The sequence below is a fragment of the Monomorium pharaonis genome, chromosome 10 (genome assembly GCF_013373865.1).
Source record: "Monomorium pharaonis isolate MP-MQ-018 chromosome 10, ASM1337386v2, whole genome shotgun sequence".
Classification (NCBI taxonomy): domain Eukaryota; kingdom Metazoa; phylum Arthropoda; class Insecta; order Hymenoptera; family Formicidae; genus Monomorium; species Monomorium pharaonis.
In genome coordinates, this window is record NC_050476.1 from 2,934,950 (window position 1) to 2,954,371 (window position 19,422).

The 19,422-nt window shown below is 39.9% G+C and overlaps 1 protein-coding gene across 1 annotated transcript in view; it reads left to right on the forward strand.

Annotated features, from left to right (window-relative positions):
• The first annotated feature begins 19,109 nt into the window (after positions 1 to 19,109).
• Positions 19,110 to 19,422, forward strand: part of LOC105838959 (neural cell adhesion molecule 2) — a 232,877-nt gene continuing 232,564 nt past the window's right edge. Inside the window, exon 1 of the mRNA XM_028193824.2 lies at positions 19,110 to 19,168. The gene's annotated coding sequence lies outside the window, so the exon portion shown is untranslated. The remainder of the gene's footprint in view (positions 19,169 to 19,422) is intronic.

The following is a 19,422-nucleotide window of genomic DNA, read 5'->3' on the forward strand; positions in this document are numbered from 1 at the left end:
GCACGTACCGAGCATTTTCAAGAAAAATCGATAATCTTTTATAGGGCATAAAACGAGGTAGTCTTTTTTATTGCTTATCGACTGCTCTGTTGTATGTGTCATGCAACGCCCGCTCGTCGCGAAGTTCCCCGAGCGTTGCGGGAAAGTGCGATAAATCTTTTCTCTTTTAGCACATAAAACTTTTTCGTTAAATCAAACCAGGTAATCGAGGTGCTTGTGAGCTTGAGTTATTAACAGCGAATCGAAGTGAAACCTGTCGAAAGATGGGATGCAAGAACAATTTCACTACTGCATTATATGTATACGCTCGATAACAGGGAAGCTTAAATTTCAGTTTTGTTGATAGTTGCGTTTCGTGAACTTTAGGTATGTACGCTTTCAAGATTTTCGGTCAGATTCGAGTAGCATCCGCAAAGGCGAGCACTGTTATCTGTGTAATCGCAATCTCTTGAGGTAACGGAGATATTCGAGACTCTGTATCTAGTAAGTCAAAAGTTATTTCGCGTTGGTGATTTATGGCCGAGGGAAATTTAATAACAACAGTATTTCGCGACATTCTAGCTGTACATTATTGTTGAACGCACATAATCAGGAATATTAATGTTAATGCACTTGTACGTATTTCTTTGTTTTATTTAATCATCCGCAAGATTAACCAGGATCGTAATTTCAGACTTAGACAATTTTTCTACTTTGTCCATTTCGCATTATATAATTAATTGTACAATCGTATTCCGAAATGTTGAACGAATATAGTAATTTTTTTTCAGTTTTTTTCGAGTCTAAAAGTCATTTGAAAAATACAATCATTTATTAGTAATCCAATTAGTTTGAAGCAGTGAAAAAAAGGTCTGTGGAGGATTAAGAAACTTTTAATATATGACTAATAATATAACTTAAATATTTTATTTATGTTCTAAAGAATGGAAAGTGTGAGTCGCGCGCGTAAAGTCCTTTTGTGCGACGGCATTAATGCTTCCGATTGTACGAACGCAGTCGAAGTGCATCATAACGAGCACCGGGTCTACAGCGGTGCATTCATCCGAAAAGTATTTTGATTAGAGTCAATTAGAGTAATAGTGAGCGAGTTTTGAGTGCAGCTCTACAATATTTTTCTATTATATTTTTTTTAAAATCAATATTCCCTGAAATCAATGTTCCCTGAACATATTCAGGAAACTGTGTTTCCCATTTATTTAGATACATATGCCGAAAACAATATTTACTATAATAGGCATTAAATCAACATACTATTATGATATTATTAAAAAGATAATGACTATTAATTTAACAATATCAATGACAATTAAAAACTCAGCATAACGATGATTAATGATATATCATCGTATCATTGTGCACATATTAGCTGCAAACTCATTATTTCTACTGCACCTTTTAGTCTCGATTTCAGTTAATTTGATTGAGCAATTATTGAAACTGTTAAGAAATGCTTGTTAATTTTATTGTTGAGAATTATGGTAAAATCGCATGTATTGCATCACAAATTTCAAGTAACTGAATTTATTTATTACATCTCTTGCGCTAGTTTACGATGACAATTGATTACTACGCGCCCGTATACGTGTATAATACGCTCAAACAAATTCCGGGATACTAAGATTATGAATTACGCTGATAATTCAACCGCGAAATTTCGCGGTCGCGAGCGTTCCGTGCGATGCGCCAGTGGTTGCCGACTGCAATTGTCATTATTTGGCGTGCGCGTGACGCAAGCAATCGAGATGCCGGGTTGAAACAGTGACGAATAATGTTCGGATCATGCTGTCGTAGACACCGCGGAAATGCCGACTTATTCTATTGTCGCGTAATATTACGATGGATCAATGAGTATCGCGCGCGCCAGCGCAATATATTCGTTAAATCTCGAAATATCGCTGCGACATGTAACCGCAAATCACGGCGCTCTCGGGAGTTTACAAACGTTTGTTACGTTATATTACCGAAATCTAACAAGAGCACGCCAGCGATTATTATTTGCCGTATGTCGGGTGTCTTAATGTCCGAGAGAGAGATTGCGTATATAAATCTTGATGGCGAATACTCGACGCGATATGAAATCTACGCACGCACGCACGTACGCGAACGATCAATTACGCGAGGGGCAAAGATGAAACGGGGAGAGCTAAAAGAACGCTAAACGTCGTTTAACGCTTGTGCGATTCGTCGATAATAATAATGTAACGGCGCGCGACCCGCGCATTTCTGAACTCGGAGGAAACAGTATGTAATACGTCGGAATGCTCATTCATCAGAGCTGATCACATTTAGATGGAGCGTTGGGTTCGCGCAAATATTTGTGTCTCGCGCGTACCTCGCGCGCGATGCTTCTCCATTATCGTGGTATGTGTCCTCTGCGTAGCCGGCGTTGGTTTGTACGCGTGTATGCGGGTACCGTGTATTTTATCAACTGTGCCACGTCGCGTCACGTTTAATCTGATGGCGTTTTTCCCCGTTATTAGATTGCCGCGACGGCGACGCGACCTTTTTTTGTTCCCTTTTAACTCCTCGATATACGGTGCGGTTTTTTTTTAAACTGACGTTAAATACTGCCGCTTCTCTCGCTTCTCTTTCTGTCTCCTCGCGACATTGAGGTCTTTGCAGTTTTTAGCTGCTCCTGAGGCTCCTCCTCCCTTCGATTACGTCTCCTTGCACAGTAATTCGATAAGTCAAATTATCTCATTTAGCTATTTTAATGAAAGCAATCGTGCCATTGATTCGAGTTTATCAACAGCATTGACAATTTTATTACCGTAATTTTATTATCACGAAGCGAGGGTATGGAAAGGATTCGGTAATCTTTTTATGATACGGTAACGAACGTACACTTTTGCAAATGGTCAATAATTGGATGAAGATTTAATGAAAAGAAAACTTAGCTTTGTATGATACACTGGGAGCAAAATAGCCGCACATTGATTTTCACGAACGCTAAAAAACAATCTGGTGTTATTCGAGTGGAAGTTCAAAAAGAAATTAACGATTCGTAGAACCTGCGGAAGTAATCTGTGGCAAGAGGCATCACACGGCGTGTGGCTGCCAAGCGATGCGAGACCGGACCGAAATTCCGAGACGGTTTTTCGCGGTGCAGTCAGTCGTTTTAACTGCACGCGCGCGAGTCGTCGAAAAAGCGGTTCGGTATTTTTTTCCTCTCCTAAATCGATAATTGGTGCTGCCGTATAAGCTGCGGCGAAAAAGCCAGTCTACCGATCCGTTCGATCGAGCAGTTAATTGATAAATCGTATCGCACAGGCCCCCGCATTTCGACGGCGGATTTCAATGGTGGAAATCACTGGCGGTGGTGACGAGCTCGCGAAGTAATGTCGAGTTTTTTAACAGCAGTCGTGTTTTATATATAGAGCCTTAAATTGAGCGAAGACCGATTTCACACCGAGCGATGTACAGGATATACCATGCGTACACATCTGGACACTTGAGTTATAATGTTTTTCGACTATATATGTTGCAGCGGTTACACGTTACTGCACTCTCATTGGCTTTTAAAATTTGCGGAAAATGACGACACACACGGAGTTTGTAGATATAATGAAATTGATATAAAATGAGCAAACTACGCCATACAATGTAACACGATGATATTCAAATTCGAGAGTTACTCGTACATTTTCAACTAAAACTTTCTCTCTCTCTCTCTCTCTCTCTCTTCTTTTATAATACATAAACATGTTATAATCGCGTACACATATTTAAATTTTAATCTACTATGATTGCAATTTAGATAACTATCACAATAGAATCAATTTGATTTGAATATAAATAAATAGCCTTTTAATTTATATTTTTAATTTGAAAGAAATTGTTAAAATTGTTTTTTATTATTTTTTCTATATAATATGTTAAAGCTTAAGTATATTATAAAACTTATATTACGTACAAAATTGAATACATATTTAGTAAAATGAGTTGATTTAAATAAAATTTTACTTCGTCACAGTAATGTAAAAGATTAATATGTGGTTCTTTAAAATTTATAAAAAAGTTATTCTTATGTTCCACGTTACAGACACTATATTTATCCAATATATCGATTATAAAGATAATTTGATAGCACATTTTAAGTATGAATTATCATTGAACATCCTGTTTTTAGTGTCATCGAGTTTTCTAATGAAAGCGGGTGTTTCTCGAAATTTATGATTCGAACGAGCAAGTCATTTATATGTAGTGCCGGTTATCTAAACAAATAACTTTGCTCGTCGAGAGGGAAATACGCGATAAGAAATTTTCGGGGCGCGTTGCACATGCATCTTCGTTGATCGCCCCAAACAAGGGCTTCGGGAGGATGAATGGAACGCCCGCGAACTTTCAACAGAAGACAGAACATGGCAAGTACATACACACAACATTTCTTACTGGCAAATTTTTGCCTTTTAGCGAAATGTACACGGTGAATAAGGAGGTCTTAAAGCGGAGTTCCGGCTTTTTTCCGACGGACATTCCGCACTGTAAAATTGGTACGTGTGTTTCCGAATTCCGTCTTCTAATAAAATAGACGTGCGATTTTAATCAAAATATTATAGGAACAAAAAGATATATAGCGTATATCCTGTACACACATATAATGTCTACGAAGCTTTTAACTTCTTAAAACTTTTCATTAAATACCCATTATCTTGATATATCCGTAATGTCATCGACGTGTTTTCGCGTGGTTCTTAAAGTATATGTAAAGTATACGTAAGTGCATGTAAAGTATACATAAGTATATGTAACTCGACAAAGTTTCTTCAAAGTTATCGAGAATAGTTAAAGAGACGATGGTTAAATCAGACCAATTGAATATAAAATAAAACGTTGTTTTCGTGCCTTCGGTGCACAGGCGTAATCGTACGTAAAATTTTAATCAGATATCGTCGAACGATGCTACATCTCGAACGTAACCGGATGCGATCAACGGAAGCGGAAAAATACGAGGAGAACTTCATTTTAGCAACAATTTGTGTCAAACGAGCGGCGCGAGCCGACAAACTTGATGCAAGCGAATAGACCGGGCTTCTTTCGTCAAACTTCGCGCAAGCAGAACGAGAGGTTGTTATCAAGTTAGAAGAAAGTTTGTTGCAAGTTCGCCGATGCAACATGATGTAAACAGTCTGCACCACTTTCTTTGTGTCGCAGTTGGAAAATGTGTATTTACTTCTATATGAAATCGGCCGTTTTTCTCAAAAATTGCTTCGCATGTTCCGTTCGGTAATAAGCTCTTCTGTTTTACCATTTTTATGTTAGCATGTTTCAAATAAGAGTAAGTATGATATAATGAACTGTCAAAATATAGCTCTCTTTATTTACAACGTTCGTTTCCAAGCTTTCATGAGTAACATTTATGAGTAACATAAATTTAAAGCTGTTTTTGATTGATAGTCTAACGCCTTTAAGATAACTTTTGTTTTATATATATATTTGTGAGAAATCTATGAACTCTAATTATACCAATATTAAGTATCTACATTAAAAGTTATTTGTTACCTATTGTAAAAACCTATTATATTCTTTGATATTTTTAGAGATTATGTTATTGATCACGCAATTATATTTTTCAAAATCTTCATTTTAGCAAATTTATAACAGTAAAATTGTTATCTCTTGATGAAATATACGCTAAATTGATTTTTCCAATTACGTTTGTTTTCGGTTTTATTAAACCACGTAACTTTTTAATATTAAAGCGTAGAATCTATTATAAATTGAATTTTTATTGCTCAATACTTCCTCGGGGAAGTGGACATCGACAATCTTCTCTGTCGTGCGCGAAGCTACCGTTCAACAATCTTGCAACGCCAAGAGTAAAAGAAATGAGGGCACACTTTTCGTTCTGATAGAAATCGCGCTGGTTGCATGCGGCGGGGTACGGGAGGGCGAGAGCACGTGCGAACTCGACTGGACATCCCTCGATTACGTTCATCCACCGCACCCTCGCGTTTCCTCGAAATCGGTAAGGAGGCGCCGTCGCCTCGTTTCCTTTCGAGAGCACCTTCAACTCCCGTCTTTTTCGTCCTCCCCCGTTCTGCCGCACCGCCCCGCGCATCCACGAGAAGACCCCTCGGTTTCTTACAAGCCCTGTCTCCGGGGTTAGTAGACAGTAGAGCGGCGTCGGCTCTCTAAACACGTCATTTGTATGCGCGGCGGCTGCATAAGAAATTCGCGCGAGTGTTTGTCTTCGCCGTTAGCACGACGAAGGTTTGAAGAGACCAGGGTAGCAGAAGTGGGATAACTTAGAAGGGACAGAAGGGTGGGTAGAGGGCGGCAAAACGAAGTGGTGCACGAGAGCAATCACGTCGACGAGAGAAAGGATGACCTCCAGATAGCGTCTTCCCTTACACACATACACTCTGCAGATAGTAGCTCAGCTGTAGGAACCAGGCCGAGGCGAGGAGCCCGCATCCGAGATTAATGAAATTTCGATCGACGATGTAAGATGAATCAGACGCGTTTCATAAGACAGATACACGGGGACATAATTCACATCGATGAGAGCAATCCTCCCCCTGTGACACCGAATGTTTAATATTATCTTGAGTATATGTCGAAGCAATTTCCGGTTGTATTTTCAGTTTCGATATCTATAACCCATTTGTGTCTAGATTCATCCATTTTTCAAGCATACGTTGCGTAAGAAAATGCATTTTACGACGTACTTTGTTTCAAGCCGCTGCTACGTTCTCGTACGCGGAAGAAATATACGTGTACGTCATTTTAAATAATTCCGGCCCAGAAATCGATCGTGATATGGTATGTGCTTTTTCGAATAGCATATGTAGGCATCACGGCGTCCACACTTCAGAACACGAAAGTTATCATTATTGCTCGTTTTTTTTTCCTCTTTCGCTCGACGAACGACCACCTCTTTTGTATTATGCACGTCAGCGGTTTCTGCATCTAGGTCACATCATGCCATTTTTTTGCCACAGTAAGTGTCCTCGTGGTTATTCAAGGAGTTCTTTGAGAACTAGAAACTTGAAGAAAATTGCTAGTATCGTGTCTGCCAATCGTGGTGGCTCGGGAAAGACTCCGCCGACGAAGGCAAAAAGGGTTTTAGCGAACGATGGCCGTCCGGGGATTCGCGCGGCTTCGACGGCTTGTAGGAAGAAGTGTCATAAAGCTTCGACAGACTGGCGTCCGCCGTACCGCCTCGACTTATGGTAGCGTGGACATCGATAATCCACGTTAAGAGAAAAGTCGCACCTAACTTGAGCACGCTCCCATGGCAGCATTAATAGCTTAACTTTCCGAGTCGATCTTTCGTTAATATCTATAGCAGTTTATATAACTTCTTTTTTATTTAACGGAAAATAATTATTTTATAATTTTTCATTAAAAGCAAGAAGAGATTTTTGATTCGGTATTAGTTGAACTAAGTAATACGATATTTGATGAATAAATATATTAATTTTTTGGAGAAGTATGTTTCGTATTTTGTTTTGAATAAAAAATTAAAAAAATGGATGTTCAGATTTATAAAAAAATAGCCGTTGATGAAATTTTAATTTTTAAAGAATAATTTAATTGTACGTATTATGTTATATAATAATAAAATGTACATCACTTTTAATAATTAATTTCATATTATATTAAAATGTTATATATTCTCTGCGTTATGAAGAGATATCCAATAGAATGGATAGAGTAAAAGTTTATAATTTTAACATTTAAAGTTTCTCTCAACTTAACAGGTTTCTCATAAAATACTTATGCATTTTTAAGGTAATAATATTCTTCTTACTAAAATGTTACATATTATATATCAAATATGTAATACATAGTACAAAGTTACTGAAACAATTTTTCGATATTTAAACGACGCTCAAAAGAATATCGCGGTTCTATCAAACGGAAGCTACTTATTCATTGGTTTCTCTAACACGGCATGGCTATTTGCGCCAATGTACATAGTTGAGCATGAATATATGTACGGCATATATATATACATATATGTATATATGTACAGGAGCTATGAATGTACGTATGCATGTATTGCTTACCGGTTCGGAGCAGCTGCGGGAATAGACGGAAAGTAGGAAAGTAGGAAAGGGGAAAGAAAACGACTGAGATTAATGAAATTTCGATTTCCCAGGATCGATTGAGTTCCCGTGAGAATGAAAATCCTTATTGCGTAACTGTGAAGAAGCAGGTGCAAAAATAGAGATATAAGAGGCGCGGGTGGAAAAACAGATCTTTTAAGTTAAGAAAATTAGAATTCTCGAAGAAACTCACGCTTCTCGCGCAATGTTATAGCGAATAAAGAGAGAGGTAAGCTTGTCAAAAGAGTCAATTTTCATCGACATTACAATAGAGTACTTTTGGGAACGGCGATTTAGCGAAAGGTTTCGCAGTTGTAACGATGCTATTAACCGAAACGTAGACTCAGGTGTTCCGTTGCTGGTTAACATTAAAATATTTATTCTATTTGCTAGACGAGAGTTCACGGGGTCAACGAGCGACCGCGGAATAGGCCGTTTTAATTATGCAGTCTCGAATATGTTAACAGTTGTAATAATGCACGTTATAATATCGCAGCTGTGGAAAGGAATAAAGGTGAAAGACCGCGGTTTTTGTAACATTTCTATTGTTATAACGCACATTATTGTATAAGAGTCTTATGTTACTTTTCGCGCTAGTGAAACAGGAAGGTAAACTTGCGTTATTTGTGACAGCGGTCTATAATTCTGACCATAGCTACGTCTACGAACTTAATTAACTTTAGTGCTGCTGCTATTGCTAGCTGCGTGTACCTTCAAGTTGTGTTCTCTCTCTCTCTCTCTCTCTCTCTCTCTCTCTCTCTCTCTCTCTCTGGAAAATACATTCTTCTGTTTAGATTAAATATTTCTCGTGTTGATGTTTGATCGACACAAAAACAATCTGTAATCCAGTCTGCAAATCAATTTATTCAAAAGGCATTACATTTTAATTTTAATACTAGATAGAATGGAATAAATTATGTTTGCCAGATACACGTACAACAAGTTATATCTAAAATCATATCTTTGATTACACATCCGCATAAAAATGTAAATGAAAGATGTGACTTGAATAACATACTAGCAACGCTACTTTATATTCTTTTGCAAGCCATTTATCTATTGAAAGTTCAGCGGCGTCGTTTGCACACGGAAAATAAACTGATTACGGAAATCCAAGATTTGCGACAGCGTCAGCGACCTTTTTGCCATGGTTCCCTTATTCTGAAACTGTTAGCATTGGAATCGTGTCACTTTCCCTTTTTTTATACGTATACATTGATTCCTCGGATACCCGAAAAGCGAGGGGAGAACAGAAAAGAGAAGTTGGGCACTGAAACAGTAGGGAAATATCGCGCGCGCACGCGAGTTTAATGAAATTTCGATCTGCGAGAGCCGTGAATACCTCGCGAAAAGGGCGGCAAGCCGGAAACCGAAGTCGGCAATGGTAGAATCGTCGAGCGGTACGCCATGGCGCTGATGGTACGACACTGCACAGTGCGATGCGGTGCAGAGGCCGATATGCGGGATCGTGCGGAACACCTGAATAGAAGGAAATTACCTCGGAAGAATCGGAATTGCCGCTGCGCGCTGCTGCGAGAGCGGGCCCTTTGATTTCGTAACTACAGTCTCGTTCTGCTACGTCAACTGCAATGTAAAAGGGAATGCGCACGCGCGTGCACGCGGATGCCCGAAACTTTTCAATGTTCGCCCAATGCGATTCTTTGAATCGCTCGCTCGCCGAAACGCTCCGATGGTCTCCAGGTCCTCTCCCGTTCGCGCTCGTTTGCTGGCGACATTTTTACGCACGCCAACACACTAGTGTACCGGAGGAGGACAAGAAAGGAAACGAAAGGATCGGCGAGAGAGAGAGAACGTGGAACTAAATAGCGGAGGAAAACGGAAAGGAAGTAACGACGATGAGAGGAGGGAAAGAGGTGGCTCGCCAGTACGTAGAGGCCACTTCCGCTTCACCGTACATTTCACGTGCGGGTGGACCGGATTTATACGCGTAACCGGACGTGCACACATGTGGGAGTGTCCACGAACACACACGGACGATGATCTGAGCACGGGCGAATTCGAGCGCTTCCGCTTAGCCTGTCGCGAAACTCGCGTAAGAGAAACAGAAAGGGCGAGAGAGAGAGAGAGAGAGAGAGAGAGAGAGAGAGAGAGAGAGAGAGAGAGAGAGAGAGAGAGAGAGAGAAAGCGAGAACTATACGCCCGTGGCGTGGACAGTGCTGATCCCGCAGCTTTGGGAATAGAGATCTGGGTATTCTTTGAGGAGACGCCGCGATGTCGTTGTTGAAATATAACGATGGCGGTTGTTGTACGCCAGGTTGATTTATAAGCGTCGCACCCGCGTCACGTCGGCGAACGAAATCGCGCTTGGACGCCCCTATCCGCCACCATGCGCGATAACGCAATTATGCGCCGCTATTGTTCGCAACGAATTTAAGGAATCTCTCTTCACCGGATAATAAAGTGTAAGATATATTTATTATATTATTTTATTATAAATTTATATATCTGTGTTTTACACGAACATCATACAATTTTTTATTAGTATTATGTTTTTATAATGTAAAAAGATATTAACCATAGGAATTTCTGTTACATTATTATTAAAAACAAAACAAAACGAATTAATATCTTGCTATTATTAAAAATTAATAAGCATTAAAAATTAATAAACAGATTTTGTAATTATTTTTCTCTCTTTTTCTCTTTTGCGCGTGCATACTCTCTTCCTTTTGCTCATATTTTTATTATTTTATTATACATTTTACATATACACATTATTTTATTTTATATGTATCAAATATATATAAATTATACATTTTTTATTCACATTATCTTTGCGCACGTTACAGATTTGAAATCATGAAATGCACAATATATTAGCTTTAGCAAAACTTTGATAACGTCGGAAACTTCTTGGTTGTACGACCTTCGTATCGCTAATTGCTCTGTATTTTTTATTACACGCACGATAAAAGTAATAAAGGTTGTCGAGTAATAAAGGTTTCACGATCACCAAGAAATTGCTTCGTACCAAGCTGGAATTAATCTCACAGCCAAATCGAGCTTTAAATCGTACTACTGAAGCAAAGTTAATTCCACGAACTTTCTCCTGGCACGCACTATGAAGATCAACATTCTCTAAAAGCGGTTCTCATATCGGTTAAAAAAAATATTTATTGCATTGTTGAAACGTGTGTATATCTAATAAAAATTACATGAAATATTTTTTAATATAACACGTAAAGTTTACCATTTAGGTGACGTACGTATTTTTATAAAATACTACGTTCGAATCAACCAATACCATTAAAAAATAGACAATATTGAAATACAAAATACAGATGGAATCTTTTGTAACGTTAAATACTGTACCATGAAAAACGCTCTTGGAATATCGTACCATTCTTCTGATACAAAATATGTTAGTTTTTCGCGCATCGATCACGCGCAAAACGTATTAGATTGCATACACGAGATTTCTCCTGAAAAAGTAACGTAATCCTTCTTCACGTTATAATGATTGCAATTTTAATTAAAACATTAATTCAATTCCGACGAGTGGCGCGCATTGTTTCTTCATTTGTTTATTGCTCCCTTGACTTTTCCATCGAGTGAGAATGAAACGCGGGAATTCAGCTGACGCGAATTCCTAGAAAAACAAAAGAGACCATCAGAGGGAGAATCATATTCAGGTAGAATAGTATACCAGAAAAGGCGTTTAAGAGTCGTAACGAGCAGCCAGCCACTCATTCGTACAACAGCGTCATCGGAGCATAATGGACAACGACGCTGTTTAAGTGCGTTTGAACAAACAAAATGAAACCGCTGAACAAACGAAGAAGGTGAGCGTTGTGGTAAAACGAAACAGTGAGAGAGAAAGAAAGCGAGTTAGAGGTAAAGAGAGAGAGAAAGAGCAAGAGAGAGAGGGAGAGAGAGAGAGACCTTTTAGGAAACCACCATGTACGTGGAGGTCACATCGGAAACGAGGGTGCTCGTTCACAAAATGCGGCTCGTTTCACTCGCCGTCACCTCGATGCACAAAAGGCCTCCGGCTGTGCGGAGGCGCAGATCTCCACGCTGACATATCATAGTACCATGAGTAGGATAGCTATTCTCTTTTATATTCGCATATCGAAGACTTTATCTGACATATTCGTGTGAGGAAATTTGAACACGGGATAGAAACTAAATTTACACACATGTTAGGTACGATTTGTTTTTATGAGAATAAGTAATTATTGTCATGTGAAAGATTTTCGCATGACCAATATATAATTCAGCGCTTTTTGTACAGGAGAAGAAAAATATAAATAAAGCATATATGATGCATATAAAATTTATGTCATGTGTTAAGATTTGTATAAAAAGCCAAAAAGAAACGCACACGCGTTTTTTAACTTTTTAAATCAAACAGATTGTGCATGTTGTTTGCCATTATCTCGAATCAAAGGGTTGGCATTAGGCGATCAGAAAGATTTCGCTATTCACGCGGTGAGAATCGCGCGACGACTCGTGACGAGGCGATTTTATTGAACGTTGTAATTTCGATTGGAATGTCTCACGAGGGACGAATGCGAATTACTCCGACGTTCCTTTTTACGCTTCATCGGACACAGTCCTTTTGTAATACCGTCTCAATTGCGGAATTACAAACTAGGCTGCTAAATGAACGATGAGGCTGTATAATCAGTCGATGAATTATAATTTCGAGATTAAAGCGAATGTGCTTTCTATGTGTCGTGTTGCGTGCTCGATTCCAACATCGTTTTGTGCTCTCGCGATCAAAGAGCTACGAACACAAGAATCTTTTGTTAGTTTTTATTTTTAGCCGGGGTATTGTCGTATTTACTCGATTAGTGAATTTGAATCGGGCTTATGGAGGTATTACGCAAAGCGACAGGTCGGAAATTAACCGCACAAAGATTTCCTGTAATTCGATTTCATATCTATCTCGAGGAATAGAAATATTTGACGAATATTTCGTGATCAGATTATATTCGGGTATTGGAATGCCTACATATTAATATATTTATATATCGTATAAATATTGTGTTAAAATTTAATATTTGTATTCAATTGTGCAAAACGTGGTTTTGCGATTTAAATGCAATTAATAATCGACAATACATCGGAGGAAATATCAATTTCTGTTTTTAAATTTATAGATGTGGTCTATTTTTGGTCTTATCTCCTCCGAGGGAAAAGTTGATTTTAGATATCGAGAGCGCGTTGGAGAATAATTCAATACATCCGCTTATTCTATAAACAGGTCATATCAGGTGTGAGTGAGTTAAATAAATACATAGAAATGCAAGAGTTAAGAAAGTATATCTCTCTTAAGACGTATTTTTGCTGGGCTACGTGTACGCGAACCTATTTATATTTTATAAAATTTTTCTCTGTTATATACCGTCCACCCCTCACGGATCGATACAAAAGTAATAGATATTTTTGCGCTGGAAAAATGCAATATTGACTGTCAGAGTCAATTATTCCATTACATAAATGCGAAATTTTGAAAACACATTGCGTCGATATAGATATATGTCTATTCGGTTGTCAGTGTCATCAAATTTGGGAACTCTAGTCGTCAAAAGCAGAGAGGAGAGTGATCGTTTTAAAGTGTTTTTTATTGCGACTATCCATCTCGAATGATGGAGACATAAAAGTATGCTTGAAAATTCTCGAACTTTACAATTTTATTAATCCGTCAATGGTGAAACTATCGAGAAGTCAAAACTCGCGGAAATATGCGAAAACGATTACTGACATTTTTAAATATACTGTAGGTTCTCGTTTTCGATTAGAGAAAGAGAGAACAGGAGCATACGGACTCTCGCTATTATTTTCTCGTCCGCTGCAAACGGCGAATGTATTTTCAGGTGAAATGATTGTTTGCCCCGCGAATTACCCGCGCGAAGAAATCGGAAGCGAGCGCGGATGTTTTCTATAACCGCGGAATGAATTTACGGATCTCTTTTAGCTCAAAGTTCAATTTACCGCGGTCTCGCTCGCCGTATCGCTGCTTATATGCCGGCTAACGTCCGCTCGAGCGAATTTTACGCTCGGCGGACACTACACTTTCGAAACAGTCAATTTATAAATTTAATCGGGCAATGCATTGCAATTGAATTCGCGAAGCCGCCGACAGCGAAGGGGCGTCTCGTTCTCTACCTCCGCAACGAATATACATTTCCATTCTTTTACCCGCGTGCGCGCAGCCACTTCCGCCTTATAGTTTCAGCGAGAGAGCACGGAGAATGAAAGAGTAGAAATGATGGCCGTGCGACAAAAAAAGAAAGAGAGAGAAACAAAATCCGTTGGACGTCGGAGAGAGAGAGAGAGAGAGAGCAGGGTCTCGAGCTACCTCGACCGGTGATTTTAGTCGTTTCAACCTTCTTTCAGAAACGCGACGCGCCACTCCGTGCGATTCTCGAAGTAGAAATAGAACGAAGTCGCAGAGAGATCCACGGAGAAAGCACGATACTCGTGGATTGATGATTTCGCCCTTAGATAAGGACATGGAAACGCTGTCGCGACAAGACGCTTCGACGCCCGTTCTTAGACAAATTAATTAACGAAGTAATATCGAATTTAATTAATATTCCGAGGTACTACATCGGGCTGCGCCCGCTCGGCTTGTGCTTCGCGCAAAAGCTACTAACGTAAATTACAAAGTTTTGATATTCATGAAACAGTACACCCGCGATATTACCGTAAAACTAACAAGCCGCAATTGCTTATATAAATGCAAATAAATTTAATAATCCGAAAGTATTAAACATACGGACAAGTATGATTTACAGGCTATCTGCTCTGCAAGTCTTATATTTCAATAAGTATCACAAGTTTACAATGCATAAACCATACTCCTCGACGTGGCGGTTAATGCATTATGATGTCGCGAGCAATTTATTCAACGTGAATTGAAACAGGCGTTCTCAATGCGTTATTAATGCGATAAACAACTTATTTTAAGTTTCTATCGTTACAACATATATGGAGATTCGAATGAAATGAGAAGCTGTAATTTAATAATTATATATATTTACTTAATCTTCGTCTTTATACACTTTTTTTCTGAGGTAACTTTGTGTACGCGTTTACAAGAGTATACTTTCTCAAACAAGTATATATGTATACTGCATCTTGAATGCTTCATCGGCCGATAACTTTAACAAGAAGTAGAGGGCGAAGGTTTTCCTTCCAGATCGGCGCCGGAAGGTACACTTTTCCCTTATTAAATGGTTGCGGTATCGGAAACGGAGGAAAAAGGGTACGTCGCGCAACGTTGCAACCTGGGGCAGCTTGTGTTCCCATCCATTCGAACGGCTTTTCACCCTTGCTCGCCCATCCCCTCGCTCCATTTTCCCGGCAGTTTAGCCGCGTATATCGGATACAATGAGCGGTTATTTCTCCGAAATTCGGTCTGGCGCACGTCGCGACTGGCCTCGGTGAAGAAAGTGAGCGAACCATCGCGCGATTCCGCCGGTCCATGAAACCACCGATCGAGGATTGAAAGTCGGCTGGTTCGCGAGACTTGAAATCTTGGATCCGATCAACCCAAGTGCAACTTGGTATATCGCTAAACAACACTCTTCGAGTAGTCAATTGGCTTACAGCTCTCGTTTTTTTATTATTTCTCTCTCTCTCTCTCTTTCTTTTTCTCTCTGCTACTATTTGTCGACTCTTTTTCACCCGCAATTTCACAGGAAACTGTATGTGTACAAGCGAAATTGTTTGCCATGGTAGTAGCGGGACTTGTAGGTTCGTTATAAGTACGATGACCATTGTAAAAAAACTACTTTATTTCAGATATATAGTAATTCTCGTTAAATTAATTAATTTTTTCAAAATTTAATTTGTTTTTTATTTTAACAATAGTAGGAAGATTCTTTTATAAATAGCGTTCCAATGTCAAATATAATACTAATAAATTTTTACGAAAAACAATTGATAAATTTAATTTTATATATAATTTATCTTCTCTTAATTATACCTTTTATTTTTTTAATTAAAATGATTCAAAATAGTTTTTTTTTTTTGAACTTATTTCAGAATTAAATCAAGAGTTTGTTCCAATCTCAGTATTTTATTATGATATATTGCGCAAGAAAATTTCATAATGTAGAAACTGTTGACAGTTGCAGACAGATTTGGAAAAAACATAGGAACGAAGCTTAAAAATTTTTAATTATTGTCCATTTTTCCTAAGAAATATAATTGCCATATGTATATAATTACAGTAAATATATTAATAGATAAATTTAAAAAAAGAGATTGAAATTATCAATATAGACGTGAAAGATTTAATATTTAGGAAATCCGAAAGTAGGAATAATATTTTGATTCGAGAATTCACACGAGAAGAATTAGAAGTGCTCTGTATTTTTATATACATTTCCCAGTTCTTTTCAAACCGCACGCTGTTACTTTCGGTCTGCAAACAGTTTCTTAAATTCGATATCTCACGTGCTGCTCACCGTGCTACCGGAGCAATTGGCGGTTATTCAATATCTTAAAAAAACGGTATGTCAAACGCGACTTGGAAAAACTGATCATAAATCCATCACTGTCTCCGTGACAGGATTGAAAAACAGCGGAAGATTCGAAAAGATTGGCGGAAAGCTCACGTTGTAGCCATCTCTGCATGGCTTTCGAAAAAACGATTAGTTGAAACGTCGCCGAAACACATGCGAGATATCGATTCGAGATCAGAACTCGACGCGGACGCGATAGCCAATCAGATGCATCGATACCGCCACTGACCGCTTCGCGTTCGGCATAACCGTTTTAGTTTTGAGCGTCGCCGGTTGTACGGAGTTTTTCTCCGTCGTCACAAAGACAAGATTTCGAGCTCGAAGCACGTATCGACGGCTAATCTCTTCTTGGAAGCCGTGTGTCGAGATGCCCGATCGTTTTAAGCTTCGGTGAGCTTTCAATCGTGTCAAACAGAGTGATATTTACGATTAAGGTTAGGGTTTCGTGGAGGTCGCGTTCGGTATACCGTTTGTTTTGGAGTGTCGACGCTCGCGCTATGTTTCTCTTTTTTTGCCATACGGAGCGAGGGTCGCGACTCGGCCGAGCATTTTTCCACGAACCGATTCCCGAAGTGACCAATCAGCTTACTCGACTCTCCCGTAATTTTTGCCCCTTCCCAAGTCGCCTCGGTAGGCGACTCAGTTTCGTCGGGAAGACACGGGCGTGAGGTTGTGTTATTTACGCTCCGCGATCGCGCGTCTTTCTGTGTTTCGTCAAGAATCGTGGTCGATCGCATATCGGGAGTGCGTTGAATAGAGCAACGAACACCACCCGTCCCGTGTAACAGTGCCATGTTTTTGAGAGATGATCACGAGAAGTATCGTTTCGTATCTTGAGTGTGTCGCGATTGGCGTTTCATTTCGTACATAGCACTCGTGGTCTGAAAGATTTTCGTGTTTCCTGTTTCGTCGATTAATATACATTAAAAGTGATGATCGAGTCTCGCTCGCGTTCATTTTTCTCGAAAAGTGTATCCCACACCGTCCCTCGCGATGTCCTTTTCTTTTCCGTTACTTCCGAATTTCCACGGTCACGGTTCCGTCGGGAAAGAGACACGACGTCGGGAAGTCGTATTATGTATCTCGTGATCGCGTATTTTTTCGTTCGTCGGAAGCGAATCATCGTCTCGGTACGTTCGTTAGTCCGCGCGAAAAATAGCAACGTCATGTGTGAAGAACGCGCTAATCAATGTCACGAAGTGCATCGCGTTCGACACGGATCTCGCCTCGGTTCGCAGCGTTCCGATTCACAGCGTTCCGATTCGCAGCGTTCCGGTTCGCTTGTCCGAGGATGATTCGTGTCCTACGTTCCGCCGGTGTATATTCGCCGAGATCTCAGAAGCGAGGTTCGCTTGTGTTTCATCGCGGCTAGTCTTTATTTTCTTGGAAAGTGCACTCGCATCGAGGTGGCCGTCTCGCAAAACCTCTCTCTTTGTCGTTATTTCCGTAAGTACCTCAGCCCCGTCGGGTAAACGCGATGCCGAGCGCTCGAAATCGTATTATTTATCTCGCTATCGCGCATCTTCCGCCAGAAAGCGGAATATCGTGAACAACGGCGATCATCTCGCCGGTGTACGTGTTCGTCGATTCGCGCGTGGTGTGTGAAAAATAGAGCAACATCACGCGTGAAGTACACGGAAAATATTCAATTTCGTGAAGTGCGTCGCGCTTCAGTTTGCTGTCGCTTGTCGGTGGATCGGTTGCGCGTTCTTCGTTTCGTCGATATAGAGGTTAATTGAGATATCGAAAGCGGTGCTCGAGCCTCACTAGCGTTTACGAGTGCACTCGCATCGATGTGGCTCTCGCAAGCCGTTTCCTTTTTCCGTTATTTCCGAATTTTTGGTCCCGTCGGATGCGCGAAATCGTATTATTTATCTCGCGATTGCGTATCTTTTTGTCCGTCGAAAACGTTATCAACAGTGCAGTAGCAACGCTAATCACGACCCTGGTGTGTTGGTTAGTCCGCGCGAGGTGTAAAAAAAAAAGAGCAACGTCATGCGTGAGATACATGTAGACTCGACGTCGTGAAGTGCGCCCCGTTCGACACGCGTCGCACTTCAGTTCGCAGCTTGCCTGAAGGTTAGTGTTCCGTCGTTTCGTCGATATAAATGTCGAGATCGCAGAAAAAAAAAACCAACGAAGATGCTTGCGTTTTATCGCGGTCGATTTCTCTTCTCGAAAAGTGCACCGAAGTAGCCAGCGTGCCGTTTCCTCTTCCTGTTATTTCCACATTTTCGGTAAATACCTCAGTCCCGTCGCGGGAGTGCACGAGATCGGAATTTCGTACACTCGACGGAATTTTGCGATTTCGCGTCTTTTTAACCTTCATTTTACGTTTCAGGTGACTGTCGGTGGCGAGTGAACGAGCATCGGGAGTGAATCGGTTCGAATAACAGGCGATCGGCCCGCGTGTTTTTCTGGTCGCGTGATCGCCTTGTAAGTGGCATCGCGATAATCTAACCTCATCGCCCGGTCGTTTGCATACGCTACGCGAGTGTAGTGCAACCAAGGACGCGTGCTAAGGCGGAAGGAAGAAAGGAAGGAAGGAAGGAAGGAAGGAAGGAAAGGGACACGGAAGCAAAGAGGGACAAGCCAAGGGCGACGCATCGAACGGTGAGTGAATTACTTGTTTTATTGCGCTTATCGTTTATCGCCAGGTTTCAATGACGACGGTTAATTCAATTGAGTATAAGGATAATAGGGTGTTTTTTGTCGCGGGAAAAATAGGGAAAATCTGGAATTTTCAGGGAATTTTTTATCGTTGAAAATCATGGATTTTTATAGGATTAAATTTTTGAGGAAACTACTTTTAAATTTACATTCTTTTTTTTTGGACAAAATTGTTTCTTTGACCATTTTTTGTTTTG